The 19665-nt window shown below is 43.5% G+C and overlaps 1 long non-coding RNA gene across 1 annotated transcript; it reads right to left on the bottom strand.

Moving 5' to 3' along the window:
* Positions 1–215: 215 nt before the first annotated feature.
* On the bottom strand, positions 216–15383 carry LOC116326347. Its single transcript, XR_004199920.2, has 3 exons — positions 15373–15383; positions 15250–15252; positions 216–285 (listed from the first exon to the last, which is right to left on the bottom strand). It is a non-coding gene; the product is annotated as an uncharacterized LOC116326347 (long non-coding RNA).
* Positions 15384–19665: the final 4282 nt, after the last annotated feature.

Here is a 19665-nt window from a genome sequence, read left to right as displayed (position 1 = left end):
TATAGTTAACAGGTTTTTCCTGTCGTATTTTTACTGTCTTTCACTGTTAAATATACGGATCTGTTTTACAGTGATTTTTTAATTTGCCTTTGGTTTATTGGGAGGAAGGAAGATTAATTAATTTATTTATTTTAATTGAAGTGGCCATAGGACATTGCAGGACTTTGGACAAAACGTTGGCATATGACTTGGATCCAACCACTAAGACTTGGATCAAATAGTAGTTGCCTGCATTGAATCAGAATTTAAAAAATCAGACTTATCACAGTTCAAACCTTCAGACGTCTTCCAGGGGCCAGAGCAGGCGACATTGAAGGAAATTTAAAACTGCTGGCTAAGGGTAAACGTAAATACAGTAAAATCATAATTCACGTCGGCAGTAATGACACCCGGTTACGCCAATCGGAGGTCATTAAAATCAATATTGAATCGGTGTGCAACTTTGCCAAAACAATGTCGGACTCTGTAGTTTTCTCTGGTCCCCTCCCCAGTCAGACCAGGAGTGACATGTTTAGCCGCATGTTCTCCTTAAATTGCTGGCTGTCTGAGTGGTGTCCCAGAAACGATGTGGGCTTCATAGATAATTGGCAAACCTTCTGGAGGAAACCTGGTCTTGTTAGGAGAGCGGCATCCATCCCACTTTGGATGGAGCAGCTCTCATTTCTAGAAATATGGACCAATTTATTAAACTCCCAAAATATGACTATCCAGAGTTGGGACCAGGAAGCAGAGTTGCAGTCTTACACGCCTCTCTGCAGCTTCTCTCCTCCTGCTACCCCCAAAACCCATCTCCATTGAGACTGTGTCAGCTCCCAAAAAGACAAAAACAAACCAAAAACCAGCAATAAACAACTTAAACATAGAAAATCACAAAGAAAGAACAATACAGTATCCACATCTGAACCAAAGAGTAAAACAGTGAAATGTGGATTATTCAATATTAGGTCTCTCTCCTCCAAGTCTCTGTTAGTACATGACTTAATAATTGATCAACAAATCGATTTACTCTGCCTTACACAGAAACCTGGTTGCAGCAGGATGATCATGTTAGTTTAAATGAATCAACACCCCGAGTCATTCTAACTACCAGAAACCTCGAAGCACAGGCCGAGGGGGCGGTGTGGCAGCAATTTTTCACACCAGTCTATTAATTAACGAAAGACCAGACAGACTTTTAATTCATTTGAAAGCCTGATGCTTAGCCTCGTCCACCCCAGCTGTAAAACTCAGAAACCAGTCTTACTTGTTATCATCTATCGTCCACCTGGGCCTTACACAGAGTTTCTCTCTGATTTCTCAGACTTTTATCTGATTTAGTGCTCAGCTCAGATAAAATAATTATTGTGGGTGATTTTAACATCCATGTAGATGCTAAAAATGACAGCCTCAACATGGCATTTAATCTGTTATTAGACTCAATTGGCTTCTCTCAAAATGTAAAAGAACCCACCCACCACTTTAATCACACTCTAGATCTTGTTTTAACATATGGCATAGAAACTGAACATTTAACAGTGTTTCCTGAAAACCCTCTGCTGTCTGATCATTTCCTGATAACATTTACATTTACAATAATTGATTACACAGCAGTGGAGAGTAGACTTTATCACAGTAGATGTCTTTCTGAAAGTGCTGTAACTAAGTTTAAGAATATAATCCACCCACTGTTATCATCTTCAATGCCCTGTACCAACATAGAGCAGAGCAGCTATCTGAACGCTACTCCAACAGAGGTCGATTATCTTGTTAATAATTTTACCTCCTCACTACGTACAACTCTGGATACTGTAGCTCCTGTGAAAACTAAGGTCTCAAATCAAAAGTACCTGACTCCGTGGTATAATTCTCAAACACGTAGCCTAAAGCAGATAACTCGTAAGCTGGAGAGGAAATGGCGTGTCACAAATTTAGAGGATCATCATTTAGCCTGGAGAAATAGTTTGCTGCTTTATAAGAAAGCCCTCCATAAAGCCAGAACATCTTACTATTCATCACTGATTGAAGAAAATAAGAACAACCCCAGGTTTCTCTTCAGCACTGTAGCCAGGCTGACAAACAGTCAGAGCTCTACTGAGCCAACAATCCCTTTAACGTTAACTAGTAATGACTTCATGAACTTCTTCACAAATAAAATTTTTATCATTAGAGAAAAATTACCAATAATCATCCCACAGATGTAACATTATCTACAGCTACTTTTAGTACCATCAATGTTAAGTTAGACTCTTTTTCTCCAATTGATCTTTCTGAGTTAACTTCAATAATTAATTCCTCCAAACCATCAACGTGTCTTTTAGACCCCATTCCTACAAAACTGCTCAAAGAAGTCCTGCCATTAATTAATGCTTCAATCTTAAATATGATCAACCTATCTCTAATAATCGGCTATGTACCACAGGCCTTCAAGCTGGCTGTAGTTAAACCTTTACTTAAAAAGCATCTCTAGACCCAGCTGTCTTAGCTAATTATAGGCCAATCTCCAACCTTCCTTTCATATCAAACATCCTTGAAAGAGTAGTTGTCAAACAGCTAACTGATCATCTGCAGAGGAATGGCTTATTTGAAGAGTTTCAGTCAGGTTTCAGAGCTCAGCACAGCACAGAAACAGCTTTAGTGAAGGTTACAAGTGATCTTCTTATGGCCTCTGACAGTGGACTCATCTCTGTGCTTGTCCTGCTAGACCTCAGTGCTGCGTACGATACTGTTGACCATAATATCCTATTAGAGCGATTAGAACATGCTGTAGGTATTACAGGTACTGCACTGCAGTGGTTTGTATCATATCTATCTAATAGACTCCAATTTGTACATGTAAATGGAGAGTCCTCTTCACACACTAAGGTCAATTATGGTGTTCCACAGGGTTCAGTGCTAGGACCAATTCTATTTACATTGTACATGCTTCCCTTAGGCAGCATCATTAGAAGACATAGCATAAATTTTCACTGCTATGCAGATGACACGCAGCTCTATCTATCCATGAAGCCAGGTAACACACACCAATTAGTTAAACTGCAGGAATGTCTTAAAGACATAAAGACCTGGATGGCCACTAACTTTCTGCTTCTTAATTCAGATAAAACTGAGGTTATTGTACTCGGCCCTGAAAATCTTAGAAATATGGTATCTAAGCAGATTCTTACTCTGGATGGCATTACCTTGGCCTCCAGTAATGCTGTGAGGAACCTTGAGTCATTTTTGACCAGGACATGTCCTTCAATGCACATATTAAACAAATATGTAAGACTGCTTTCTTCCATTTAAGTAACATCTCTAAAATTAGAAATATCCTGTCTCAGAGTGATGCTGAAAAACTAGTTCATGCATTTATTACTTCCAGGCTGGACTACTGTAATTCTTTATTATCAGGATGTCCTAAAACTCCCTGAAAAGCCTTCAGCTAATCCAAAATGCTGCAGCAAGGGTACTGACAGGGACTAGAAAGAGAGCATATTTCTCCTATTTTGGCTTCCTTCATTGGCTTCCTGTTAAATCCAGAATTGATTTCAAAATCCTGCTCCTCACATACAAGGTCTTAAATAATCAGGCCCCATCTTATCTTAATGACCTTGTAGTACCATATCACCCTATTAGAGCACTTCGCTCTCGCTCTGCAGGCTTACTTGTTGTTCCTAGAGTATTTAAAAGTAGAATGGGAGGCAGAGCCTTCAGTTTTCAGGCCCCTCTTCTGTGGAACCAGCTTCCAGTTTGGATTCAGGAGACAGACACTATCTCTACTTTCAAGATTAGGCTTCAAACTTTCCTTTTTGCTAAAGCATATAGTTAGGGCTGGACCAGGTGACCCTGAATCCTCCCTTAGTTATGCTGCAATAGACGTAGGCTGCCGGGGATTCCCATGATGCATTGAGTTTTTCCCTTCCAGTCACCTTTCTCACTCACTATGTGTTAATAGACCTCTCTGCATCGAATCATATCTGTTATTAATCTCTGTCTCTCTTCCACAGCATGTCTTTCATCCTGTTTTCCTTCTTTCACCCCAACCGGTCGCAGCAGATGGCCCCGCCCTCCCTGAGCCTGGTTCTGCCGGAGGTTTCTTCCTGTTAAAGGGAGTTTTCCTTCCCACTGTCACCAAAGTGCTTGCTCATAGGGGTCATATGATTGTTGGGTTTTTCTCTGTATTTATTATTGTGCTATCTACTGTACAATATAAAGCGCCTTGAGGCGACTTTTGTTGTGATTTGGCGCTATATAAATAAAATTGAATTGAATTGAATGTGATTGTGCTTAACTGTAAACTCTCCATTGTCTGATTGCTGCAGCTCTAATGGCTTTCCACGCAGGCCTAACTCAACGCTGCGAATTACAAAAGGAACTTAATGGTGTTTGTCGGAGTCGTGAAATGGGAGTCGACACAGTCGGGGAAAAATCGCGCTCCTGGTAAAAAGAGGATGATTGCTTCTGTTTTGTTCCTCAAGACTTCTCATCAGTGTCGTCTGATCCACATGAAAACAATTGACTCACTGGGGAAGAGCGAGAAAACAAAACAGCTAATGAGAGATTAAATGGAAGAAACAGCTTTCTCACGAGAGACGACATGCGTCAGAGGGGCTGTGTTTTCTTCTTTTAAGATTAACAGGAAATAAATTTGCAGTTTTTTAAATGTGATTTATTAGATACAAAGAAGTGTTAAAAACAAAAAAAAAAGAGTTGGATTACTTGAAAGCTTGAATTGTTGTGTACTTAAGTCCCTGAGGACAGCGACAGAGGAAAACGAGGAGGAGGATTCGGGGGCGCTGATTGACACGGCTCCCCGCTGATGCCGGGGTCAAGTCAAGCTCATCGTTGTGTTTGTGTCTCCCCCTCTTCATTAAAAATCCATTACACTTGTGCTAATGGAGGCTTAATGAGGACAAGCTTGGTGGATCGTCCTTCATATGTGGCTCAAGGGAAACTAATCACTGCCTGATTCCCCCAATTGGGCTTTTTGGCAGGATGGGAAGAAAAAAGGCAGACAGAGCAGATTCACAGATGCTTGTTCTGGTGATTGGCAGCGCCTTCGCTCATGGCGGTCTGTCTGAAGATGAGAGGTTCAAAAGGTTGGAACAGCACTGCCTGTTCAAGGTGAAATGCACCGACCTTCAAACCTTGATTTTTTTTTTAAAGACAGTTCTTCTCTCTCACAGGCTTCGTATTTCCTTTTATGTGGATAAATGAGCTCATTTGGTGTATTAACATGCACACATGCAGCTGAGGTGCTTCGACCTTTCAAGCAATAACCTGCTGACTACAAGCATAATAAAATCAGCTCGCAAAAAGTTCAGCAGCTCCTCGACTCACTCCCCACTTTGAGAATCCTGAAAGAAATGAGCTTTGTGATGATTTCTACCTCCCACTGCTGATTCCCAGACCCTGTCCCATGTAATTTTGTGAAATGAGCACTATGGCTGGAAATGCAAATAACCTGCTGCTTGCACCAAAAGTGAGAGAAATCCATTTCCACACAGTGGGAACGTTCAGGTGGAGGAGATGCAGCTGGAAAAGAGGAGGCAGATGCAGGACAGGGGGGAAAGGAATCAGCAGAGACTCCTGTGTTCTGTCCCCAAAGCCAAAAAAGGAACAAAACTTCCTGCGATGACTGGAAACGTAATTATTAAGCGGTGATAATGTTTACGATGATGGGCAAATCCAGCCATCGGATTAAAACGGTGAAATAAAGAGTACAATATGTTTATAGTCTGAGAATACGTAACTTCATCTGAAATGAATAATTAGGGGAGAAAGAAAGGACACTGCTTTTCACCCAAACATCTCCGGTAAGAGCCGATCAGCAGTGTCTTCTTCAGCATGATATCCTAAATCTTATTGGCAGCACTGAGGAAAAGCTGCAAGCTGTGACTCAAGGTTACCTCTGCCTTTACCGGGACACTCCATCGCTGTGACAGCCGGGCTTGGCAAATGGACTTTGAGTTAAGACTGGAATAATTTTCTGCTGTGAAGCACGCTGGTGTTTGCCAAAGATGAGAGCATGCTTAAAGGAAAACTGATGAATACAATTTATCAATAATGTTATTTATTAATACTGTGCCCCAAACATAAAAAGGGCAGCTTTTACATTTGAACAATTTAAAACATTTAATGATGTCATATACATTATATACTGTTACAGTTTTTAGTATAATGTCAGTGAGAGTAGATATCCTTCATGCAGTTGTTTCAGGCACATACCTCTGAGCAAGAGAAGGAAACCACTTACATGTCCTGTTTCCTTCTCTAGCAGAATCCCGTTATGTCTTCATTGTCTAAGCTTTGCTAATATTCTGCAAAAGAATCTCCAAGATTTGTTTTAGTATCATCCACCCATCTTCTTCGCTTATCCAGTTCAAGGTTGCAGGGAGGCTGGAGGCCTTCCCAGCTGTCTGTCGCAGGGCTAACACAGAGGCACAGACAGCCATTCATGCCTATGGCCAAATTAGAATGATCAATGAATCTAACTCCACTAATTGCATGTCTTTGGACTGTAGAAGCCAGAGTAATCAGAGACGGTCCACATAAACATGAGTCGAACATGGAAACTCTACATAGAGAGCCGAACCAGATGGTGGATTCAGACACACGATCTTTATGCTGTGAGGCAGCAGTGCTAACCAGCCCAGAGTCATTTTCTTACAGTTTTCAAAAGTATTTGGGTTATTTGTTGTCTGTATTTGAGGCTTTACTGTTAAAATAAACTACTGACTGACTAATGATAATGATAATGTAAAATATTTACAGGCTTCTTCATATATTCATGTGTTCATAAATAAATAGAGAGTGTAAATAGAGACAAGACATCCGAACAGCTTCACATCATAAAAAAAACCTTTTCACACCATAAAAAATGACAAGAACACCCACAGTACAGATGGTGCAAGTGAAGATCAAGCTGGTGCCACAGATGGCTCCAGTCCCATTTGCACAATTTGTAACACACACTTTACAGTTTGACCTTTGTGTGGTTTACATGCATGTTAGATTTGTCTTTTTTCTTATTTATCGGTTTCTTACAATTCAGACTATTTTTTTATATTTATAAACATGTGTTCAACTTGTGAATCATTTATTTAACTCTGTGAGTGGGTTCTAAGCTGCGAGTATAACTGGAGCGAGGACTGCTCAAAGCACTCTGACTACAGGTTTTAGGATGCTTGTTTTTTATGCCTTAAATGTGAAAGAGCTGCTGCACATAAAGCAACTATTAGGATCAAGTCCTTTAAGAAGTAACATCAATTTTCAATAAGAAGTAACATCAATTTTCAATGCATAATTCTGTCCAGCTTGCAACTAAGAAAAAAATGTGTGTAAACCTAAGCTTAACCTACATTAACACTGAGAAATACACTGAAATTGTTGATAATAATAATCACATTTTCATGTCTGCTGTGTATATTTATCTCTCAGACTGAAATTATAGCAAGAGGTGTCAGTTACGTAGAGTTCTGTTCACAACTGTGTGGCTAGTCTGAGCTCTTACATTTGGCGCCTAAATGAAATGCAAGATGTTTACCACAACATCATGTCTATTCACTGCACAGGCGGAAGCTGTGGAGCCAAAATACCAGAGGACAGGAGCAGACTAAGCTGTTCTTTGTGAGTACACAATATATATATAATATATCCAATATGCTTCATTCACCCATACACTTTTTTTTACTACGCTTAAGTGCTTTCTAACATTCACACTCCAGTGGACGTGTTCAAGAATAACTTGGGGTTAGTATCTTGCCCAAGGATGTTTGGCATGCCGACTGCCACGGCCAGGGATCAAACTGCCAACCTTCCAATTAGCAGGTGACCTGCTCTACCTGCTGAGTTACAGCAGGTAGAGCAGCTGGGGTTAACCTTTCTTTGTGCCACCCCAAAGAAAGGTTAACCCCCCAAAAATCCATTCAATTTGTTATGATACGACCACCAACAAGGAATAGCAGTAGGGGAAAATGACACATAAATGAGACAGAAAACCTCTGCTAATTTTAGGAGATTCTGTTCTTAGCACTGTTTTTGAGCAGGGGACACTACTAAATATTTAAACTGAGAGTTTCACCCACATAGCGCAATATATCTGTGGTGGAGGTGTGGTCCAGGTGGAGCGATGGGCTCAGGGAGTGGTACCGGGAGGCAGGTGAGCCACAGGTGGTGGCGACTGTGTCATCAGTGTCTTCCTTCTGTGTGTCTATATAGTGACGGCAGAGTCGAGCGGGAGGCTGGCTGGACCGGAACGAGCTGTCACGGTGCATTGTTATTATAAATAAACACGTGATCATGAGCAAAAACGGTGTGTGTGTGTGTGTGTGTGTGGGGCATACGTCACAATATCCTTTTTTGTGGCGTAATTCTTCCTCAGTCTGTGCCACAGGATTAATGCACAATAAAGAATTTCTGCATACCTATTCTCTTTCATTTCATTCCTACACTGCGCATCATTCCTTCTTTCTGGCAGAATTTCTGAAAGCAGATCATGTTCAACTTAAATTCCTTCATGGTTTCAGTCTTGTACACATTTCAAACATGTCTGAATACACACACAAGCAGCCAACACATAACAGCCCCTTCTCCTCTTTGGCTCTTCTTTCTTCTACTGTACCTTCTTTCACTGTCTCTCCACAGTTTAAATCACATTAAGGTCTAATAGGCAGCTTAGACGAGCACCCAAAGCACCACGGGCCATTACCTACTCCATTTTAAGAAGAAGATCTCTGCAGCAATAACCGCCCATTACTGGAAATGAAGTCACCTGCCTTCTGGCCAGAAAGAGTAATGTCCGGAGATTGTCAGATTATCGAGCTTTCCGCTGCCATCTCAGTGAGGATCCGGGGTAAGGGCACGGTGGGGTCGGAAGACACCACACATAATGACAATTTGGCTCCAATTCAGATTGGCTACTGTAACCACAGCTGCAAGTTCAAATCCAGCCTCAAGAGAAAGGTGAAGAGAATGACTTGCGACCGGTCTTTATGGCTGTTACAGGGGCAGGACAGATAATTCAAAATGTAAGTAATCAACTTTATTTGTACAGCAGTTTTCTTTCAGAGTTACAATGTGCTCTGGAGAAATAAAAGACGCAGAGATCATAAAACATCTGAGGATAGAGTAAAGTAAAAATGTAAAATAGCTGGAGTGGAAGGATAAAACCCAGCTACATGTTAAATATTTATGAACCACTTCCTATAAAAGAAGAGCTTTAAAAGATGCTCAGGAAGGAGACGCTCAACAGTCTGGGGCTCTGTGAGCCTTGGTTTACTTTTGGTCACTAGCCAAGATGGTCAGAGCCGTGTCGACTGGGGAATCTAAGCCTTAATAGTCTTCAAAATCAGTATGGAACATAATGGGCAGCTTTGTGCTTTAGCTTCCAATAAATAATATGTGCCAAGTTGAGACAGCAGGTTATTGTTGTCTTAGGGGATTTTTCATCTTAGATTATAAACTCGTAAACTCTTAGCAGGAAGCACTCAACCAAACGCACTGGTTCCGTTCATAACTTGCTATCTTCAACCATCTGGATGACAGACCAACTTAAAAAAATAGTGGGTTCCTGCAGACACATATTCATGAAGCAGTTGTTGTACTTTGAGGCATCCATCGCTTCATCCATCCATTCTCTTCCACTTAAACAACAGAGGTTTGCAGTGGGCTGGATCTGGACGTTTTGAGTTGGACAAATGTTTCGTCACTCATCCAGGTGACTTCTTCAGTCTCAGCTGACTGCAGGTTTCCCCAAACCTTATAAACAGTACATTTGCATAATGACTGAAACCAGGCCACTGAAAGAACAATGGGCTGTGAGGTCAGTTCCTTGATCATTGCAAATTCTCATGACCATTGATCAACAACCACTGATCAAACCTCATTGATCAGAAACCAGTGATCAATGGCCATGAGTCCCATCCACAGAGAGTTGGGGAATGGCTGCAATCACAGCGTTGTAAGATGGTAACAGATGTACCCTTAGGCCCCCTCCTCGATTCAGAGATGGTCTTTCCCTTTTCATGTAAATGGCCTCCTTGACTCCGCCCTCAAACCAGCGTTCCTCCCTGTCCAGGATGTGTACATCCTCATCATTGAAAGAGTGTCCACTGGCCTGTAGGTGTAAATAGACTGCAGAGTCCTGGCCTGATGAGGTAGCTCTTCTGTATTGTGCCACCCGCTTCACCAGAGGTTGTTTGGTTTCCCCGATGTATAAATCCTGGCAATCCTCCTGGCACTTAACAGCGTACACTATGTTACTCTGTTTGTATCGGGGTGGACTGATGTTTGATGCAGCGTGTTTTGGGGTTTAAAAGCCACAGAGACGTGGCGTTTAGAAAAAAATCCATCTCAGCTGCTCTGATACTCCTGACACATACGGGATCACTACAGGTTTTCGTTTAGGCAGCGGTTGTCCTTCTCTCCTGGATCGGCTGGAGCTTTCTTTAGGCGCCTTCCCAGCTTTGACAAATGTCCAGCTGGGATAACCACATTTACACAGGGCCTTCTAGATGTGTGTTGTAGTGTCCTGATGGCACTCAGTTTATGCTCCAGTGGATGATGGGAGTCAAACCTTAAACACTGATCCGTATGCGTAGGTTTACGGTACACATCAGCTTTTAGGATCTTCTTGCTGCGAGGCAATAATGCTGACACCGTCGTCACCATGCTGCCCAACTGTGGAGCTATAACAGTGGTACAGTGGTTAGCACTGCTGCCTCACTACGGTTCAAATCTCCTTGGTCCTTAAACCTTTCTTGGTGAAATGTCTGTGCAGGTTTTCTTCAGGTACTCCAGGCTTATCTCACAGTCAAGAGATGTCCATGGTAGGTTAACTGCTGATTCTACTTTGGCTGTGAATATGAATGTGCGGTAGAATAAACATATACACACTTAAATGTTATGAATGTATGGGTACATGTGGCTTTGAGTCCAAAGGGCAATGATTGGTCAGTTAGACTAGTGATCAACTTCATATTTGCCATTCCATTTCATGTTATTTGACAGAAAAGTATTATAGTCAAAAATGCTGCCTTCCTAAATGTGAAAATTCATACTTTTCCATTAAAGTAAACACAATATATTTGGGATTTTGACAAACTCAAGATATATCAATATCTTAACTTCAGCTTCAGGGTATAATGATGGGCTTTTTTCACTATTCTCTGACTTTTGTTCACTGAACAATCGAACAGCTATTAAAGAAAATGTCAGCTGTATGAATAATTGAAAATATTTGTTGGATGAAACCCTGCAGTACTTCTATAGTGAATCATTATCACCCTGCCCGCGGTTTTCTGCAGACATAACTTGGCAGGCAGAAAGAAAGCACTTTGATGAAATGAAAAACTTAAATAAGTCTTCAAACCAGGTTTTGATGCAAAGTTTATGTCCAAGTCAGAATGTTTAGGGCCCTTTTTCTGTTTTTGAGGTGGATTTTTTTCCCTGCAATTCTCTGTTGAGGATGCTGCCTCTGAGAAGTGTCATTACTCCCGGGGTGTGTGCAACAATTTTCCACATAAATACCAATCACTAACAAGATTATCAATGCTATCCATTTTACATGTTGGAGGTTTAAAGTTTTAGTTTGGGCATCTCTCTTACATGTATTATTAATCAGTTACATTTTACCCATAAATCTGATGTGACTGTGCTGGTAGTTAAAAGCTATCATATGAAATGTCTTACAGCTACAAACATAATCCGGTCTTTAAGTGATGATGTATGAATTCTGCTTCCGGGTCCAAACTACTCTGCATTTAATAAGGCTGTTGTGTTTTTAACATGTTTTAATGTTTTGTATCTTGTTCCATTTAATCTCAACAAACCTCTAAAAACAGTCAGTGATCACTCTGTTTTTATTTCCACTATTCATTTTAAAGCTCAGTTTTTAAAACCTTCCGATGTAACTACAGCCCAGCCCATGCAGCAGTATATTAATGACTAACCTGGTATTGTGGATGGATTATCTCAGTTGTTCTCCTGACTGAAGTTTGGTCCGTTTACAGCATCCTGCCATGTGATTGCATTTGTCCCTAACCATCAGGAACCCTCACGTTAAATTTTATCGAGTGGAAAAAAGTTAGCGTTCATCCTCCAGCTTCACTGTGTTTATGTTATGCTAACATAGCTATGTCGCTAGCGATCACGTAGCACATCATTATATACCAGCTAGCCCAACTTCAGTAACCCTACAAACGTCACTGCTGTTTAGTTTTCTGTCTTCATTTATGTTGGAAGTGATAGCAGAGCTGTACGTTTGAATTTTTTCAGAAATCTCTCAGTCAGAACATGCTATAGCTGTGTCCCAAAACGTCGGCTGCATCCTTCGGAGGACCCGGCCTTCGCGGTCTACGTGGGCTGGGTCCTTCAAAGACTGAGAAGGCCGGAAGTGCGAGGCTGTAAAATGGGACGGTCTAGCCTTCAGATTTGCGTCACCGCTGTGTCTGTGGAGTTTAATAAACTCGGCCATCTGCTCCTTGCTATCTAAAATATAACAGGACACTGGCGTAAATTATCGACCGTCTCACACTTTGGTTTAATCAGTTTTCTGTTTGACATTTATTCAGCTGTGTGAAAATCCCGGAGGAACCCACCCGATGGATTAATAAAGTTTTATTTAATCTAATAATCTAATAACTTTGATCTCAGCCAAACCGATTTACTCACGAACAAATAAAACACCGAAAATAGGCAAACAATTACATTTTTAAGTTATCTGAGTGACTTATATATCATGTTTAACCTGAGTAGCGAAAGAGCGGGGGTCTGAAAACGATGAAGCTGGGAGTCCGCTGCTCTCGCCGGCTGGAGTGACCATTGAACCCCCCCCGGCTTGCTATCGAGCGGGTGGGTAACAGACATCTCCGAAAACGTCGGCGCACTTTTGCAAATATGCGATGTCTTGATAAACCAAGCAGACATTTGAAGTTTACACAGCTACATTCTCGCCTGAAAATATGTTAAAAGTTTATTTTGTGACCCAGAAAGATTAATAAGACTAATTTTAAAACTTAGTAGCGGCCGCCATTGTTGGCAGCTGAAATTTGGCTGGGTCGCGCTATGAATTCTGGGATATGGTGGGCCACGAAGGACACACCCAACCCATCCTTCAAATTCGGGGAAATGAAGGACGCATTTGAAGGAGTCGATGAATTGGGACAGCCTTCGTCGCCTGGCTGTGACATAATCGGCCTTCAAATGCGGCCTCCAGAGGATGCAGCTGACGTTTTGGGACACAGCTTATATCATGTTTAGGTGGAAGCTAGCGAGCTAACTTCCTGCTAACTTCTAACTCTGTTAAATTTAATAAATTCTGTTTTCATGGATGCCTGGATGTTAAACTTAATTGTTACACCTGGTAAAGCAGCAACGCTGCTCATTTTATTATTTATTTATTTGACTTCGGGACCTGGAAACGGCTAATGACGTCAGACTTAAAGACCAGATTAGGGTACCAAAAAAAAAAACAAAAAAAAAACACCACTTCACAAGGACATGTTCCAAGTCCTCTAACATGATGTGATGATTTGAAAAATAAGATAGTTGACACTACTACAAAAAACTCATAGCCACATGTCTCATATACATGTTTTCACAGTGCCACAGTATTTAAATAACAGCAGTCATAGATCATCAGTAGTAAATTTATATTAATAATATTACATGAAATAATAATAATAATAATAATAAATACAAAAATATTAGAAACAAGTAAACCTTATAATAAAATATTATTCAAGTACATTAATATTAGGTTTAAATTAGTTACTGATAAATAGCACTACTAGTCGACTGTACGTAGAATTTGTCTTCATATTCTCATCATCATACTCACGAATACTGAAACAAAAAAAAACCCCAAAAAGTGTATCTGTCAGTTTGATGATTATATAACACTTGAGCAGTCGAGAAAGTGTTACAAAAATAAAAGCGCAGCAGTTGGCAGTGGATAATATTAACTAAGATCTTATATAACAGGAAAGAGAACCACCAAAGTGTCCTTCCATGTTTTGTTACTCTGTTTCTCACAGTTTCATGTTTCTCAACTGTTTCTACACTCCTTTCCCAATCGAACAGGGAAACCGTGCACAGTCAGATTTAGGCCAAAACAGAGATAGTATTTGTAATTGTTATGCGAAGGCTGTGTGCACGCAGGAGTGGTAGTAAGAGGACCCAATGTGCAGACACTCGGAGGCGGAAAGTAACTCAAACTCAGATTTATTGCTAAACTCAAAAGGTAACCCCCCCCCCCAAAAAAAAACAACTTGCAAATAAACTTACTCAGACAGAACACACAGCAAGATGAGGGTAGATCGCGACACAGACACAGAAACACAGGGCTTAAATACACAGAGGGAGCAATCAGGGAATGAGTAACAGGAGGGAAACACAGCTGGGGCAAATCAGGCCTAACGAAACAGGGGAAGCAAAACCAGATACATTAACATAAGACATGGACCTTCAAAATAAAACAGGAAACAACACAGACTGAACTAAAGACACAGACTCACACGCAGGCACTGCAACAGAGGGAACCGAGACGTAAACCATAAGACAGAACACAGACCAAGAAACCAAAGACTAGAAATGATAAATAATATAATAAACTCAAACCTCTGGGTCAACGACCCAGGCATCCTAACAGTAATAGTAACAGTAATACAGTAATGCTACCAGTCATCCATCAGTTTCCTTCGTTGATCCAATTCAGGGTCGTGGGAGGGCTGGAGCCTTTCCCAGTTGCCATAGGCCAGAGAGGCTAACAGGGAGACACAGACAACCATTCGCACTCACATTCACACATACAGCCAATTTGGAATAACCGATTAACCTAACCCCACTAATTACATGTCTTTAGACCAGGGGTGGGCAAACTACGCCCCATGGGCCACCTCCAGCCCGTTGGGCTTTTTATTCGGGCCCGCCAAAGATTGGTGTGTCTCATCCGTGTCTCGAACCATGAAGTCGCGGGGAGGGACACACAGTGTGAAGTTACTCTAATTAAGTACGCATTTGCACTGTGAAAACTGAAAACTGTACCAGCCCGGGCTACTCTCTGTTGTTACTCAGCTACTGCTCTGAACCCATCTGCGACATTGACTGGGCCAAAGAAAAAGAAAAGTCGACAGTGAGTGCCGAGTGTTTAACAAGGAATGGACAACAAAATACTTTTTCACAGAAGTTTGGTCAAAGGCTGTATGTCTTATTTTCCAAGAAACCGTTGCGGTTTTTAAGGAATACAATATCAGCCATCACTTTTCCACCAAGCATCCTAATTATGCCAACAACCTGTCAATGCAAGAACAGAAACTACTGCTCAGAGATTAGCAGCTAGTTTGCAGGCCCAGCAAAACACCTTTATCCGACAAACTACCATCCAACAATCAAGCACGAAGGCAAGTTATTTACTGGCATTTAAATTGGCAAAGGCCAGCAAGCCATTATCTGAAGGGGAATTTCTCAAAGAGTGCATGGTAGAGACAGCAGGTATCTTGTGTCCTGAGAGCAAGAACAAATTAGCTTATCATGCAGGACAGTGACTCGCCGTGTAGAGCTAATCGACAAAGACTTAGCTAGCAAGCTAAACAAAAAAGCGGAGTCATTTACATTATATTCCTTAGCACTGGATGAAAGTAATGACATAAAGGACACCGCTCAGCTTTTAATTTTTATCAGAGGGATCAATGACAATTTTGAGATAACGGACGAGTTTTTGGTCATGGAATCCCTAAAGGGGAAAATGCGGGGAGAGGACTTGTATGATAAGTTTCTTGAAGAAATTGATGCTGATCCCCAGGACTTGCTTTACCACTCTAATGTCCTCTGGTTAAGTTTGGGGAAAGCATGTCAACAAGTGTGGGAGCTCAGAAAGGAGATTGTCTCATTTTTGGAGCTACTTGAGAAAGATGGTGATTTTCCTGAGCTGAGTGACACAGATTGGCTTTGTGATTTAGCTTTTGCTGTGGACATACTGACACACATGAATGAGCTCAATGTGACGCTGCAAGGGAAAGACCAGTTTGTGCATGAAATGTACACAAACGTCAGGGCTTTTAAAACCAAGCTACTTTTATTCTCAAAACAAATGTCAAATAAGTCGTTTGCTCATTTCCTCACACTGGCTATGAGGAAAGAGGCACCTCAACATGTGAAAAAATACAGGAAATCACTGGATGAGCTGCATGAGGAATTCTGCCGTCAGTTCTATGATTTTGGGAAAACTGAAAAGTCACTTCAGCTGGTGTCATGTCCCTTCACACAAGACAACAAACAGCGCCACAGGAGCTGCAGTTGGAACTGATTGATCTCCAATGTGACACTGTCTTAAAGGAGAAGTTCAACTCTCTTAAACTGGATGAGTTTTACGCGTCATTAAGCACAGCCAAATTTCCAACCATCCAGAAGATGTCACAGAGGACGCTGGTGTTGTTAGGCTCTACAAATGTATGTGAACAGACTTTGAGTGTGATGAACAACAACAAAGCATCCCACAGATGCCAGCTGAGTGATGAACACCTCAGATCTGTTCTGAGAATTGCCACAACAAAACTAACACCAGATTTCGATGCACTGACCAAAAAGGGTGATCAACAACACTGTTCCCATTAAAAGTGAATCTAAGTATTAACACTATAATGCCTTCTTAATGTTTTTGTTTGATATGTATGCATCTGGTGCTGGCTTGGCCCGTTTTTAAAATTTTAAAGGTCAGTGTGGCCCCTGAGCCAAAAAGGTTGCCCACCCCTGCTTTAGCCTGTGGGAGTAAGCACGAGTACCCAGAGAGAACCCACACAAACACAGGGGACAACATGCAAACTTCACACAGAAAGACTCTGGCCAGCTGATGGATTTGGACCCAGGACCTTCTTCCGGTGAGGCAACAGTGCTATTAATGTTACTGATGTATCATTAATAGAAAAGTAATATAAAGAGTTGAACACCCACAATTGTTATTGGAGTAACAACCAAGCTAACGGTTTTGCTTGCAAGAGGTGACTCATAAGACCGAAAGTGAACCTGAACCCACCAGGGCTAAGCAGCTGCAGGAGACTGAATCTACCTCCATCCATCCATCCATCTATCTTCATCCGCTTTATCCGAGGCCGGGTCGCGGGGGAAGCAGGGAAGCCCAGACCTCCCTCTCCCCAGCCACCTCCTCCAGCTTATCCGGGGGAACACCAAGGCGCTCCCAGGCCAGCCGAGAGATGTAATCTCTCCAGCGTGTCCTGGGTCTGCCCCGGGGCCTCCTCCCGGTGGGACATGCCCGGAACACCTCACCTAGGAGGCGCCCAGGAGGCATCCTTGTCAGATGCCCGAACCACCTCAACTGGCTCCTTTCGATGTGGAGGAGCAGCGGCTCTACTCTGGGCCACTCCCGGATGGCTGAACTTCTCACCCTATCTCTAAGGGAGAGGCCAGCCACCCTTCGGAGGAAGCTCATTTCTGCCGCTTGTATCCGCGATCTCGTTCTTTCGGTCACTACCCACAGCTCGTGGCCATAGGTGAGGGTAGGGACGTAGATCGACCGGTAAATTGAGAGCTTCGCTTTTACACTTAGCTTCCTCTTCACCACGACGGACCGGTGCAGCGTCCGCATCACTGCAGCCACAACACCAATCCGTCTGTCGATCTCCGGCTCCCTTCTCCCATCACTCGCGAACAAGACCCCGAGATACTTGAACTCCTCCACTTGGGGCAGGAACTCATCCCCGACCCGGAGTGGGCACTCCACCCTTTTCCGGCTGAGAACCATGGCCTCAGATTTGGAGGTGCTGATCCTCATTCCCGCTGCTTCACACTCGGCTGTGAACCATTCCAGTGCGAGCTGGAGGCCTTCACCCGATGAAGCCAACAGAACCACATCATCCGCAAAAAGCAGAGATGAGATTCTGAGGCCACCGAAGTGAAAGCCCTCTGCCACTTGGCTGCACCTAGAAATCCTGTCCATAAAAATTATGAACAGAACCGGTGACAAAGGGCAGCCCTGGCGGAGCCCATCACCCACCGGAAACGAGTCCGACTTATTGCCGGCAATGCGAACCAAGCTCTTGCAACAGTTGCATAGGGATCGAATGGCCCGTAGCAATGGGCCAGACACGCCATACTCCCGCAACACCTCCCACAGGACACCCCGAGGGACACGGTCGAATGCCTTCTCCAAGTCCACAAAACACATGTAGACTGGTTGGGCAAACTCCCATGCACCCTCAAGTATCCTTGAGAGGCTAAAGAGCTGGTCCAGTGTTCCGCGACCAGGACGAAAACCGCATTGTTCCACCTGTATCCGAGGTTCGACTAGCGGACGAACTCTCCTTTCCAGCACCCTGGCATAGACTTTCCCAGGGAGGCTGAGGAGTGTGATCCCCCCTGTAGTTGGAACACACCCTTCTTAAAGATGGGGACCACCACCCCGGTCTGCCAGTCCAGGGGTACTGCCCCTGATCTCCACGCAACATTGCAGAGGCGTGTCAACCAAGACAGCCCCACAACGTCCAGAGCCTTCAGGAACTCGGGGCGGACCTCATCAACACCAGGGGCTCTGCCACCAAGCAGTTGTTTAACTGCCTCAGTGACCTCGCCCCCGGAAATTGGCGGGTCATTCCCCTCATCCCCAGACTCTGCTTCCTCGGAAGACGTGTCAGTGGGATTAAGGAGGTCCTCGAAGTATTCCTTCCACCGCCTGACAATTTTCTCAGTCGACGTCAGCAGCGCTCCGCCAGCACTATACACAGTGCAGGTAGAGCACCGCTTTCCCCTCCTGAGACGCCTGACGGTTTGCCAGAATCTCTTCGAGGCAGTCCGAAAGTCTTTTTCCATGGCTTCTCCGAACTCCTCCCACACCCGAGTTTTTGCTTCAGCCACTGCACGAGCCGCATTCCGCTTGGCCTGTCGATACCTGTCGGCTGCCTCCGGAGTCCCAGAGGCTAACCAAGCCCGATAGGACTCCTTCTTCAGCCTGGTGGCTCCCTTCACCTCTGGTGTCCACCATTTGGTTCGGGGATTACCACCACGGCAGGCACCAACCACCTTGCGACCGCAGCTCAATGCAGCAGCCCGGCGATGGAGACGCTGAACATGGTCCATTCGGACTCAATGTCCCCAGTCTCCCTCGGAATGCTGTTGAAGCTCTGCCGGAGGTGTGCGTTGAAGATCTCGTGGACTGGGGCCTCTGCTAGACGTTCCCAGCACACCCTCACTACACGTTTAGGTGCACCGGGTCTGTCCAGCGTCCTCCCCCGCCACCTGATCCAACTCACCACCAGGTGGTGATCAGTTGACAGCTCAGCCCCTCTCTTTACCCGAGTGTCCAGAACATATGGTCGCAGGTCTGGTGATACGATTACAAAATCGATCATCGACCTGCGGCCTAGAGCATCCTGGTGCCACGTGCACTTATGGACACTCTTATGTTCGAACAAGGTGTTCGTTATGGCCAAACTGTGATTTGCACAGAAGTCCAATAACAAAACACCACTCGGGTTCAGATCAGGGAGGCCGTTCCTCCCGATCACGCCCCTTCAGGTCTCGCTGTCGTTACCCACGTGAGCATTGAAGTCTCCCAGCAGGACAACAGAGTCTCCAGGTGGGGCACCTTCCAGCACCCCCCCAGGGACTCTAAGAAGGCTGGGTACTCTGAACTGCCACTCTGCGCATAAGCACAGATGACAGTCAGGACCCGTTCCCCAACCCTGAGGCACAGGG

Source organism: Oreochromis aureus, linkage group 1, assembly GCF_013358895.1.
Source record: "Oreochromis aureus strain Israel breed Guangdong linkage group 1, ZZ_aureus, whole genome shotgun sequence".
NCBI lineage: Eukaryota > Metazoa > Chordata > Actinopteri > Cichliformes > Cichlidae > Oreochromis > Oreochromis aureus.
This window is presented reverse-complemented; position numbering and strand designations above follow the sequence as displayed.